Source organism: Spermophilus citellus, assembly GCF_964194105.1.
Source record: "Spermophilus citellus genome assembly, chromosome: 13".
Taxonomy (NCBI): Eukaryota; Metazoa; Chordata; class Mammalia; order Rodentia; family Sciuridae; genus Spermophilus; species Spermophilus citellus.
The window spans coordinates 52,954,455-52,966,621 of NC_138193.1; the positions used below are offsets into that span (position 1 = coordinate 52,954,455).

At 38.9% G+C, this 12,167-nt stretch overlaps 1 long non-coding RNA gene across 1 annotated transcript; it reads left to right on the forward strand.

Moving 5' to 3' along the window:
* Positions 1-805: 805 nt before the first annotated feature.
* Positions 806-8,389, forward strand: LOC308632341. The gene is made up of 4 exons (XR_014018523.1): positions 806-1,019; positions 5,181-5,304; positions 5,803-5,848; positions 7,434-8,389. It is a non-coding gene; the product is annotated as an uncharacterized lncRNA (long non-coding RNA).
* Positions 8,390-12,167: the final 3,778 nt, after the last annotated feature.

Here is a 12,167-nt window from a genome sequence, read left to right on the forward strand (position 1 = left end):
AAAAAATTGAAATTGAGCCAGGCACAGTGGTACATGGCTGTAATCCCAGCTACTTGCCAGACGAAGGAAGGTAGATCACAAGTTCCAAGCCATGCTCAGGAATTTATTTAGTCCTTGTCTCAAAATTTAGAAAATAAAATAAAAATAAGTGTGGGTTCATAGCTTAGTGGATTAAATGCTCATGAATTTAGCCTCAGCACCCAAACCATCTTGAAATTGAAATGGAATTGGAAGAAGTTCATAGTTCTGATAGACATCAGAGTAAAATATTATTTTGAGAATAAAAGAAATCTCCTTACATGGTCTATAGGGTCCTGTATGGTCTGGGATCCTCTCTGCCTCCCCAGCCCCATTTCTTGCTACTCTTGACTTTCTGTGCTTCAGATGTATTGAATTAACTACAGTTAATTTTAACTTGTACTATAGAAGTGAGCACAAATGTTACTTTTCAGGGTTGACTCCTAGTATTTTGAAGAGAAGTTCACAGTCCCTTTCTTTTGGAAGTTTTCTCTTGAAACAAAGTTTAAATTCTCTACTGATTGAATTTGATGCCATCAGTTGTATGAAGACTAAAACATCATGTTTAGTGAAAGAATTGAATTTAAACTATTGTCCTGTGTTTGTTTTAATAACACTTTGGTATTTGGTGCTGATGTTAGCTTTTGTCAGGGATACAGAAGTTCTGACCATCTGGTTTTAGATATTGCTTTTTTCTGGTGACCTTTGTTCTGTTGCCTTGGATCTGTTTTCCAGATGGGCAGATGGGAAGAAGGAATTTATGGGTTACTGTCAGGCAGGAATGAATAAGTTAAGTGGCAGAATGAGAAGCAGAGAAATAGGGACATGCTCTGTGGGCTATGACTGTGGTATTCCAGAAGCCTTTATTCTGTGCAGGGAGACAAGGCTAACATACAGTTTGACTAACCAAAAACATATCCACTAGGTGGAAAGACCACCTCCCAGTTGGACAGAGGATGCCTGAGACTGGATTCATTGCTTTCAAAGTTCCTTTGCAAAAGGTAAGAAAAGTTATTTCTGTATTCTTTCAGAAATCTAAATTCACCACAGAATACTGGTTTTGCATTCTTTTCCTTTTTCAAATTAATATAGAATTTTAATATACATTGCTACAGATGTATATTTTAACAGAAGATGAAAATTTATTCAATACAAATTGTTCACTATGAAGTTGTTAAAAACAAACTTTCCTAATAATATACATATCATAAGCATAGGTTCCTTTTTGCGGTATGGGTTAAAAGTCCTGGTATCCTCCCTTCCAGGTAGGAACCTGAAGACAAGGAGTGCTCTTTTTCTCTTTGGTGGCTACATAGGCCACATGGCCATCAGAGAGTTGGGTTGTTGTTGCCAGCAGAGGAGTAGCATGGACTCTTCAGAGTGAGGGTGTCATCAAGCTGTGACATTCTTTGGTGAAGAGCTTTTTAGCTGGGAGTGGTTCTTTGGGGATGTAGGTACTTAGAATCAATTGGTCTCTGTAAGTTACTTGGGGACACTGACTCTGCCATCTCCACCCATCTTACTGTGGTTTTACACATGTGCAAATAATGGAACCCTTATCTGTGGCTGTTTCTGGGACTTATGAGTCACAACTCATGCATCCATATGGTCCACAGTGCCACAAAGCCAGAACTGTTTGGGAGGAGAGCATTCGTATTCAGGCAACCTGAACTTCATTGCTTATGTGCCTAGCCACTATAATAGATCACATTCCTGGAGTAGAAAAAAAAATAGGCCTTTTTATCTCCTACTTCTTATCTCTCAGAGCCATGCCATGGAAGGATTATTCTATACAGTGCTATTATTTATGAAATTATAGCTATTTGGGTTGAATTTGAAGAATTCCCACATGTTGTCCAGGATACACAGCTTTTGCAACTTCCTATGCAGTGCCATAGCTGCTTGGTGTCTTGTCTGCTTATGCCTGTGACCCTGTGTGCAGTGCTTCATACACCACTGTATTTAGAAGCATGGCTGGCTGTAGCCAGACTGGAAACATGGAGTAGGTTCTTCCATAATGTCTTTCCTTTGAATGCATGTCCGATGGAATTCAGCCAAATTACTTATTTTCACAATGACATTAAGAAACATCTTCCACTGTTTTCTGCAGTTTTTTAAAAAATTTATTTATTCTAATTTGTTATACATGACAACAGAATGCATTTCAAGTCATAGTACACATATAGAGCACAATTTTTCATGTCTCTGGTTGTACACAAAGTAGAATCATACCATTCATGTTTTCATATATGTACTTAGGATAATGATGTCCATCTCATTCCACCATCTTTCCCAACCCCTGCCCCTTACCTCTCCCTCCCTCCCTCCCTTTGCCCTATCTAAACTTCCTCCATTCCTCTCATGCTACCTCCCAACAACCCCATTATGGATCAGCATCCACATATCAGAGAAAACATTTGGCCTTTGGTTTTAGGGTATTGGCTTACTTCACTTAGATGGTATTCTTCAACTCCATCCGTTTACCTGCAAATGCCATGATTGTATTCTCTTTTAATGCAGAGTAATATTCCATTGTGTATATTACTCTGCATTAAGAAGCCACCATTTCTTTATACATTCATCTATTGAGCGATACCTCGCTTGGTTCCATAGTGTAGCTATTGGGAATGGAGCTGCTGTAAACATTGATGTGGCTGCGTCACAAGAGTACACTGATTTTAAGTCCTTTGGGTATAAACAAAGAGTGGGATAGCTGAGTGACATGGTGCTTCCATTCCCAATTTTCTAAGGAATCTCTATACTGTTTTCCATAGTGGTTGCACCAATTTGCAGTTCCACCAGCATTATATGAGTGTACCTTTTTTCACCACATTTTCTCCAACACTTATTGTTGCCTGTATTCTTGATGATTGCCATTCTGATGGGAGTGAGATGAAATCAATGACAGCAGAATGCATTACAATTCTTATTACACATACACAGCACAAGTTTTCATATCTCTGGTTGTATATAAAGTATGTTAACACCAATACGTGTCTTCATACATCTACTTTGGATAATGATGAATTCATCTATTTCTCCCATGCTCCCACCCCTCCCAACCCCACTGTGAGTCAGCCTCCTGATATCAGAGAAAAATTGGCCATTTGGTTTTTTGGGATTGGCTGACTTCACTTAGCATTATCTTCTGTTCAGTTCCTTAGGCCACTTATTGATTGGGCTATTTGGTTTATGTATTTATTTATTTGGTGTCTAGTTTTTTGATTTCTTTATATTTCCTAGAGATTAATCCTTTATCTGAGGTGCATGTGATAAAGATTTTCTCCCAATCTGAAGACACTTTAGGAGTCTTGGATTTTTTTTTTTGGTGTTAAGCTTTTGAGTTCTTTAGATATCCTAGAGATTAATGCTCTGATTTGCATGTGATAAAAATTTGCTCCCATTCTGTAGGCTCTCTTTTCACCTCACTGATTGTTTCTTTTGCTGAAAAGAAACTTTTCAGTTTGAATCCATCCCATTTATTGATTCTTGATTTCACTTCTTGTGCTTTAGGAGTCTTGGATTTGTTTTTGTGGTGTTAAGTTTTTTGAGTTCTTTAGATATCCTAGAGATCTGTGCTCTGATTTACGTGTGATAAAAATTTACTCCCATTCTGAAGGTTTTCTCTTCACGTCATTGGTTGTTTCTTTTGCTGAGAAAAGCTTTTCAGTTTTCATCCATCTCATTTATTGACTCTTGATTTTCATTTCTTGTGCTATAGGAGTCTGGGTAAAGGAGGTCAGGGCCTATTCCTACATGATAAAGATTTGGTCTTACTTTCTATTAGGCATAGGGACTTTGATTTCATTTCTAGGTCCTTGATCCACTTTGAGTGGAGTTTTGTGCATGGTGTGCATGATGAGAGAGATAAGGACTTAATTTCATTTTATTGCATATGGATTTCCAGTTTTTCTAGCACCATTTGTTGAAGAGGCTATCTTTTCTCCAGTATATGTTTTTGGCGCCTTTGTCTCATATGGGTTTGTCTCTGTGTCCTCTATTGTGTATCTCTGGTCTACAAGTCTGTTTTGGTGCCAATACCTTGCCATGTTTGTTACTATTGCTCTGTAGTATAGTTTAAGGTCTAGTAAAGTGATGCTACCTGCTTCAGTCTTCTTGCTAAGGATTTCTTTGCCTATTTCGGCTCTCTTATTTCTTTTTGATCTATACCCAAAGGACTTAAAAACAGCATACTCCAGGGACTCAGCCAGATCAATGTTTATAGCAGCATAATTCACAATAGCTAAAATGTGGAACCAAACTAGATGCCCTTCAGTAGATGAGTGGATAAAAAACTGTGGCATTTATACACAATACAATGTTATTCAGCAATAAAAAAGAATAAAATCATGGCATTTGCAGGTAAATGGATGGATTAGAGAAGATAATGCTAAGTGAAGTTAGCCAATCCTAAAAAACCAAATGCCAAATGTTTTCTCTGTTATAAGAAGGCTGATTCATAGTGGTGTAGGGATGGGGAGCATGAGAGAAATAGAGGAACTCTAGATAGGGCAGAGGGTTGGGAGGGGAATGGAGGAGGCATGGGATTAGAAATGTGAGTGTGATGGATGGACATCATTATCCTAAAGTTTTTGTATGAAGACATGAATTGGTGTGAATATAGTTTGTATTCAACCAGAGATAGGAAAAATTGTTCTCTGTGTGTAATAAGAATTGTAATGCATTCTGCTGCCATATATAAATTTAAAAAACTTTCAAAAAAATAAAATTAATTAATTTTAAAAAAGATTTCTTATACAACCTGATGAGTACATAGTTCTGGTTTGGTTTTTTTTCATCTTTATTTTGAGGAATTGAATTTTTATTTGATTTGAAATATTTTAATTGATACATAATTGAAGATATTCATGGTATACAGGGTGACATTTCAATATATATGTTTACACACTATGTATAACAATAGGGTAAGTGGCCTATATATACATCTTAAGTATATATCTGTGTTAGAGAACATTCAAAAACTTTATAAGGAGTCATTTTGAAATATGCAGTTCATTGTTGTCAAACTCAGTTTCCCTACCCTATAAAACATTACTTTTTTCCCCCCAAGAGCACTCTTACACCTATAAACCATCCTGTCTCCAAACTGCACTCCCCAACTCTTTCCAGCCTCTGCTAATCAATGTTTGTCTCTCTCTTAGGAGATCAACTCTTTGAGCTTCTACATACACATGAGAACATGTAGAAGTATTTCCGCCTGTGTGAAACCCTTTGGTTACCTTGCTACAGCATACCAATCTCCTGATTGTTTCATCTAGTTCAGTGGTAAGTTTTTTGTTTTTTATTCGTATTCTTTACTTCTTAATGTTCGAATTCCCCAGGGGTCAGACCTTTGCCATTTTCTCTTTTTCAGCTGCATTAAGTGATTTTTATCTAATGCCATGGTTATTCTCTAATGACTCCCAGATTAATTTTCAAGCCCTAAATTACACTGTGAAGTTTAATTTTGTATTCAACCTCTTGCACCCAACATGAACAAAATAGAACTCGAGTCCATGCTTCTCCAAACCTTCCTCCAGTTTGCCACATCTCTATCTCAGAATTCACCTAGTTGTTCAGGGAAAAAAAAAAATGTAGGAGTCATGTGTTACTCTTCTCTTTTCTTCCTCCTAATATACAAGCCATCAAAAAATCCTAATTTCTCTATCTTCAAAACAGACTGAATCCAAAATGTAACCACTTGTCCGTCATCTGTGAGACTAGCCTAAGACTCTTGCCTGGAATATAGTAATAACCTAATTGGTCTCTCTGCTTTTCCCTCAGTCCTCTTCATTCCTGCCTTCCCATTATAGCTTCGTATTTCATACAGGTAAGACAAATTGTCCCACTCTTCTTCTCAACCTCACTAGTGGCCTCATTTACATATCTGTACCAGGCTAAATGGACCTTTTATAAAATAGTCTCTGCCTTTCTTTCCGAGTTCTTATGACTCTTTTTTCTTAATCAGTATGCTGCATCCTCACCAGCCTCTGCTATTCCTTAACATGCCACATAAGTTAACATTCAGGGCCTTTTCACTGCCTTAACCTCTCTGCAGAATGTTCTTTCCTAGTGGCATGGCTTATATGCTTATGAGATTCTCTGCCTATATTGCCTCTATAGACAGACCTTCCCTAACCACCTTATGTATAATAGCAACCACCTCCACATTCTGTCCCCAATCCCTGCTTTTTCTTCTTAGCACCTGATGGTATATATTGCTTCTAATGTTATGGTCAGTCTTCTTCTCTGGGATGTAAACTCTGTAAAAGCAGGTATATTATATGAGATACAACTGTATAACCAGCACATGGAAGAATACCTGGCACATGGTAAGGAGTGCAATACATATTAATTCAGTTTATGAATGGACGAATGGGATTTCTTTTATCCAATAACATAGTTTTTGTTTGAATGAATAGGAAATTAAAGAAAGTTAAGGATGTGCCCATAAAGACAATGATAAATAAATTCATGTTCATTCCTCAAATGATACGAATTCTTTTTTTTAAGACTAGGAGAGTTATTCAGTAGTAGTAAAGAAAAAATTTATTTTTTTAAATACTATTTCAGTTGATGATGGGCTTTATTTGTTTACTTATTTTTATTCATTTACTGTGCTGCGAATCAAACCTAGTTCCTCCCCATATGCTAGGCAAGCTCTCTGTCACTGAGGTACAACCCCAGCCCCTCAAAATTTATATTTTCAACAAGACAGTTTACTTCATATGAAATTCATAAAGTGCCTCAGTATTACTTTTGAATGGAAAGTTGCAGTTAGTGTATTTAGGCCTGAACATTTAAAAAGCAGATATATACATATTCATATACACTCGCATACAATAGTTTCATGAAAGCCTATCTGTATAAACAGAAGCATCTTCTTTCCTCAACAAATTCCTACCAGGAGGCCATCAGCTACTCAGTACTCTTAGAGTCGTATGTGGTGTATCCTATGAATTTGGTACTGTTGCTCCTGTTTAAGAAAACGGGGTAATATCTACATTGGTTTCACAGAGGCATCAAAGTATTCTGCATGATTATGTTTGTGGATTGTCTACTACTGTGCAGCTCCTAGTTTACAAAAATGTGGAAAATCCCACCACAAAGCAGATGTCTCTCTTCATGTATAATTTGGTGGAAGGCAGAGCATGGTGAGGAGGTCAGTTTTTACTAGTGAGCTGAAAATCTAAATCATGAAATATAGTTAGCCACACCAAGGCCCTCCTGAGCCATGGACAGAAGGCCATTCTGAGTATTCCTTGAAGATGGCAGTCTGTTAGCGAAATGAATAGGGAAGCACAAGTTGAGCCACTGGGCCTCTCTAGAATTCAGGAAGGATTTTAATCTGGCATGTTCAGTTTGTATGTCAACATTCATTTAACTTTTATCATGTGGTTGTGTTCTTTGATAAGGGGACAGCTGTGATCATGGGATAGAAGAATGATGAACCTTACTTCCTATAAAGACTTTGAAGCCAAGGAACCCCTCTGAGAATAAGTGCTCCCAATACCAGTTCCATTTCTTTTCCCGAAGACAGCTCATGTTTATTGTCCTTTCTTCTGTACTTTCCTGCACCAGAAAAGGAAGCAGCAAAGCTTAATAGAGAAGGGCAATAGACTAAATTTAAACTATCGTAGTACTGTACTACTAGAGGTTTTTCTAGGATTTCGAGGTCAATATATGTTCCTTTCTCAAAGGGTTTGTATGTGCACAGGCAGCCAACCATGGTTGTCAAGTAATGATAAAATTGTTCATAGATAGATCTTGCTGCTAAAAAAGGAGTCTGATTTTGCCATTTGAACCAACTCAGTTTTCTTTGCAGCAAACTTTCACGATATCTGTGCATAATATATCAGAGCTGGTTCAGTATACTGGTATCCATGCTGAGGAGTGCAGAGTCGAAGATCCCAGGAGGAAATAGTACCACTAAAGGGCGGTCATAATTTACATATGTGTTCACATACCTTCTCATAGAAATCCCAAATGAAGAGCAACAAGAAAGTACTGCTACTCTCCAATGACATTGCAGTAGTGGACAGCCATCCTACATAGTGAATCAGTTTAGACATAGAGTTCATGAATCTACCAGGTTGTCTCTAGAGGACTGCTTATCATTGGTTTCATGCGAATGACCACAGAAAGCCACAACAGCCAATTTTGCAATGGCTCTTTCAGACTGTGAAGAACACTGCACTTGAAAGAAATGTTGATGTAAAGAAGAAGCTTCATGTCTGAGAAACTACTAAAAGGAATCCAGCTCAGGAGCTGAAGGAATTGTGACCAACAAAAGAGGCCATCCCAGAGAGGAAGGATCTTAAACAGGAACAAAGCCCTTCCTATAGGAAGCAGTGTGCCATGATCATAGTGTCCAGGAAGTTGGTAAAGTCTTATCTCCGTGTTCATAATTTTTAATTTTATACCAAATACATTCTTCTTGTAATGTATCTTAACCAAAGATAGAGCCCCAGTAAGATCAACTCATCTCTGACACAGTTGCTATAGTGAAGTAGCACAGAGTTGTTCACACTGAGCCACATCCCTATCCCCTGAAGCTGTTCTAATGGGAGGAATCTACTGTGACTGAGACAATCAGAAAGATTCATCTCTTTTTTTCCACGTTCTTTAGCATAGCTACCAGAATTTAGCCCTGGTAAAACTGAGAATTCCATTTTTTTTTTTTTTTTTAGGATGGACATTAATTAGCTGGACCTAACAGCAGTTTTAGAGGTTCTGGAAAAGGTTGCCAATTTCTTAGTAGAAGCAGTCAGATATAGAAGAACTGTATCCAAAGGAGAGAAAAAGAATAAATTAAGTAGATATAATCCGTTCAAAGAAAGAAACAAGCAGTGTTTATAACACAAAGATAGAAGAAGTGAGGAACCCGTAGAGAGCCCAGATTTGCTTCCATGAATCCAGCCCAGTGTGGTGAGACTCTGCTGATTCTATATGAGGAAAAGTTCTTTGTTCTCCATGTTGCAGTAATCAGACCCAGCACTTTGCTTGGTTATGACAATGCGGGTAATGGTTAAATTTATTCCTTGTCTGCCAAAGGAGAAAACAGCTTGTCACGATTCTGGGGGCACTCATTCAACTCCAGGCAGTGGAAAGTCAAACATCTGCACAAGTAAATGCCCTTCCCACCACAGCATGGTCTCTTTTGTGTTCCCTGAATCCCTCACAACTGTGCCTGCTACTGTGCATTTCTGGGGAGGGTCTGTGAAGCAGAGATGCTGAGACCAACCACAAGGCCCCCTGTGATGCACAGCATGGGTAACTGCCACAGCCCTGTTGCAGTGCAACAGGTGGAGCACCATTCTCTTCCTTTGCTCATGCCTAAAGCAGTTTCCCTCCACTGTTAAGTCCTTCTCATTAAGACTCAGGTTAAATCTGTTGCTTTTCCTTCATGGATTTATTAGCACTTAGTAATGTATTCTTTTAAGTGCCTCCATTCTTTTATCTGTGCTTCCTCAAAATTCCTAGTGCTTGTATGGTACATAGTATCAGAATGCTATTTATCTTTTTTTGTGTGTCTTCCATCTCTCCACAGTGATTGGACACTTTTTGTGGACATATACTCTGTTCCTTACATATATTTTATATTCCTAGGGCTTACCAAAGTAGGTTCTCAGAACTTGGTGGTATAGGTAGTGGCTAGATCCTTCTACTAAATTTAGAGTTTGGTATTTTCTTTCTTTTTTTCTTTTTTTTTTTTTTTAAGAGAGAGTGAGAGAGGAGAGAGAAAGAGAGAGAGAGAGAGAGAGAGAGAGAGAATATTTAATATTTATTTTTTAGTTCTCGGCGGACACAACATCTTTGTTGGTATGTGGTGCTGAGGATCGAACCCGGGCCGCACGCATGCCAGGCGAGCGCGCTACCGCTTGAGCCACATCCCCAGCCCAAGTTTGGTATTTTCTAACTCTAATATTAATCAGTTCAAGTCAAGGGACTCTGAAAGTAACTAAATACAGATTCAACAGATCCAGAGTAACTACACTATATAGTCCTTGGTTCCTTCTGTGAAGGATTTGGTACAAAGAAAAACTGATTCTGATTATTTTCTCTGAGAGTCCTGGGAGGTCAAGGAAAAAGAAACAGTCTCAGTCCAGGAAAGAGTGAGTGTGTTTGTTTATTGTTTTTTATTTATTTATTTACCAGTTTCCCACAGAGAATTCCACATGTTTCTACTCCCCAAGCAGTGTTGGCACTGGCTGACTGGAGAAACTGTGGACACAGCTTCCTGGGCACCTGCACATGGCACAATCCATGGATTGTAGGAACTGGACTGGAGAGGGGAGAGTCTGAGACCATGAGGCTGAATCATTCCAAGCAGACCTCACAGCTGCTAACACTGGGAGAGCAATGCTAAGACACTGGAATCCCTGCAACTTCAGACATTGAGTTGGGCATTGGGCATCTCACTCTAATGGCATCAAAAACGTGTTGTAAAGTGTCTTCTGCAGCCTGTAGCCAGAGCTCATTAGGAGATGTGATTGTTAATTTTAGGTATCAGCTTTACTGCATTAAGGAATAGGAACATGGTTAGGAATTACTTCTGGGTGAGAATTTCAGGGGTGTTCTGAAGGAAATTGACATGTGGTTGTACAGAATGAGTGGGGAATATCTACCGTCAATATGGGTGGACACAATGCAGTCAGCTTCGGGTCCACATAGAAATACAAGAAAGACAGAGGTAAGTCACTCATCTTTTTCTGCCCCTGGGAAATAAAATCTGTTCATTTTAGAGGATGGATTCCAAGACTGGCACCAAGTGACTCCTGGATTCTCAGGTCTTTGGACTTGGACTGAGAATTATGCCATTAGCTTCCTTGGTTCTGAGGGTTTTGGATGTCGACTGAGCCACACGAGCAGCATTCCAGGGTCTCCATCTTGGAAAAAGGCTTCTGTGAGATTTCTCATCTTCTGTAATTATATGAGCCATGTGGTCTCTACCTAGATTTCACAGTATGTTGCAGAAAACCTAAGAGCATAGATGGAGGCATGACACAGGATCAGAGCCACCAAAGAGACTTCCCTTTGGGGCAATGACTTGGCATTGTAGGAGTAGGGCACCCCTCAAGACCCTAGAACCAAAGAGCCATCAGCCAACAATTCCAGTCTGGACAAGATGAGGGAAACTCCTAACTTCTGAGAGCTGCTGGGTAAAGTGAGCCCCTCAAAAATATAGCAATGGGCTGTCTGAGGCCTTGGGGGATCCAACCCTTGTCTTAGTGTGCACCTGTGCAGGACATGGAACCAAAAGAGATTGTTCTCCAACTTTACGACTTAATGTTTTCCCTTTTTTGTCTGGCCTTGAACTTGGGAATCCTCCCACCTCAGCCTTTCCAGTAGTGGGATCACAGGCATGCGCTACCATGCCTGCTCCGGTCACTCCATTCTTCATTTGTTCCTCCCTTTTGGAATGGGGGACAGACCGTCGTATACCTGTTCCACCATTGTATTTTGGAAGCATGTAACTTATTCATTTCACAGGCTCACAGCTGGTGAAGGATGAATTGTGTCTTGAGTCTTACCCACATCTGATTTATCGGAACCTTTGGACTTTTGAGTTCAATACTCTTGATGCTTTAAGAAAAGGGTAGGCTTTAGTTGGTCAAGGTAAGACAAGTGTAAACTACTACTTTCCAGAGCATTTCTAAGAAATTTAGGGATTCTCTGTCAGAATCTAAGAAGAAGGATGAAAAACTAACCTTCCCATTCAACTGAACATTTTATTTTTCTTTTCTCTTTGAACTCATAAGAATATCATGATATGAATTTCTAAGAGTCCTCAATAAGGTAGTCTTGATAATGGAAAATGACTTCAGTAGTTATTTACTTCTAAATTGAGTCTTTAGAAGAAAGTTTAGGTGCCAAACCCTGCCCCTCTCAAAAAAAACCAGTCTGGTCCCTCTAAAAAGGCATGAACAAGTGGGTCATAAAGTACTTCAGGATACCAAGAATGGATTCAGTTTGTGAGTCCAATGGAGAAACCCCATGAGAAAGCCAGCAAGCTAAGGTTAGGGAGCAAGTTTCACAGCCATATTTTCATATTAAGAAAAAAAGTTAGAAAGTATATTAAATTTCTGCGCATTCAACAGCAACGTCTGAACTGTTGGACAATGACAATGTTTGATTAGGAGGTGCAC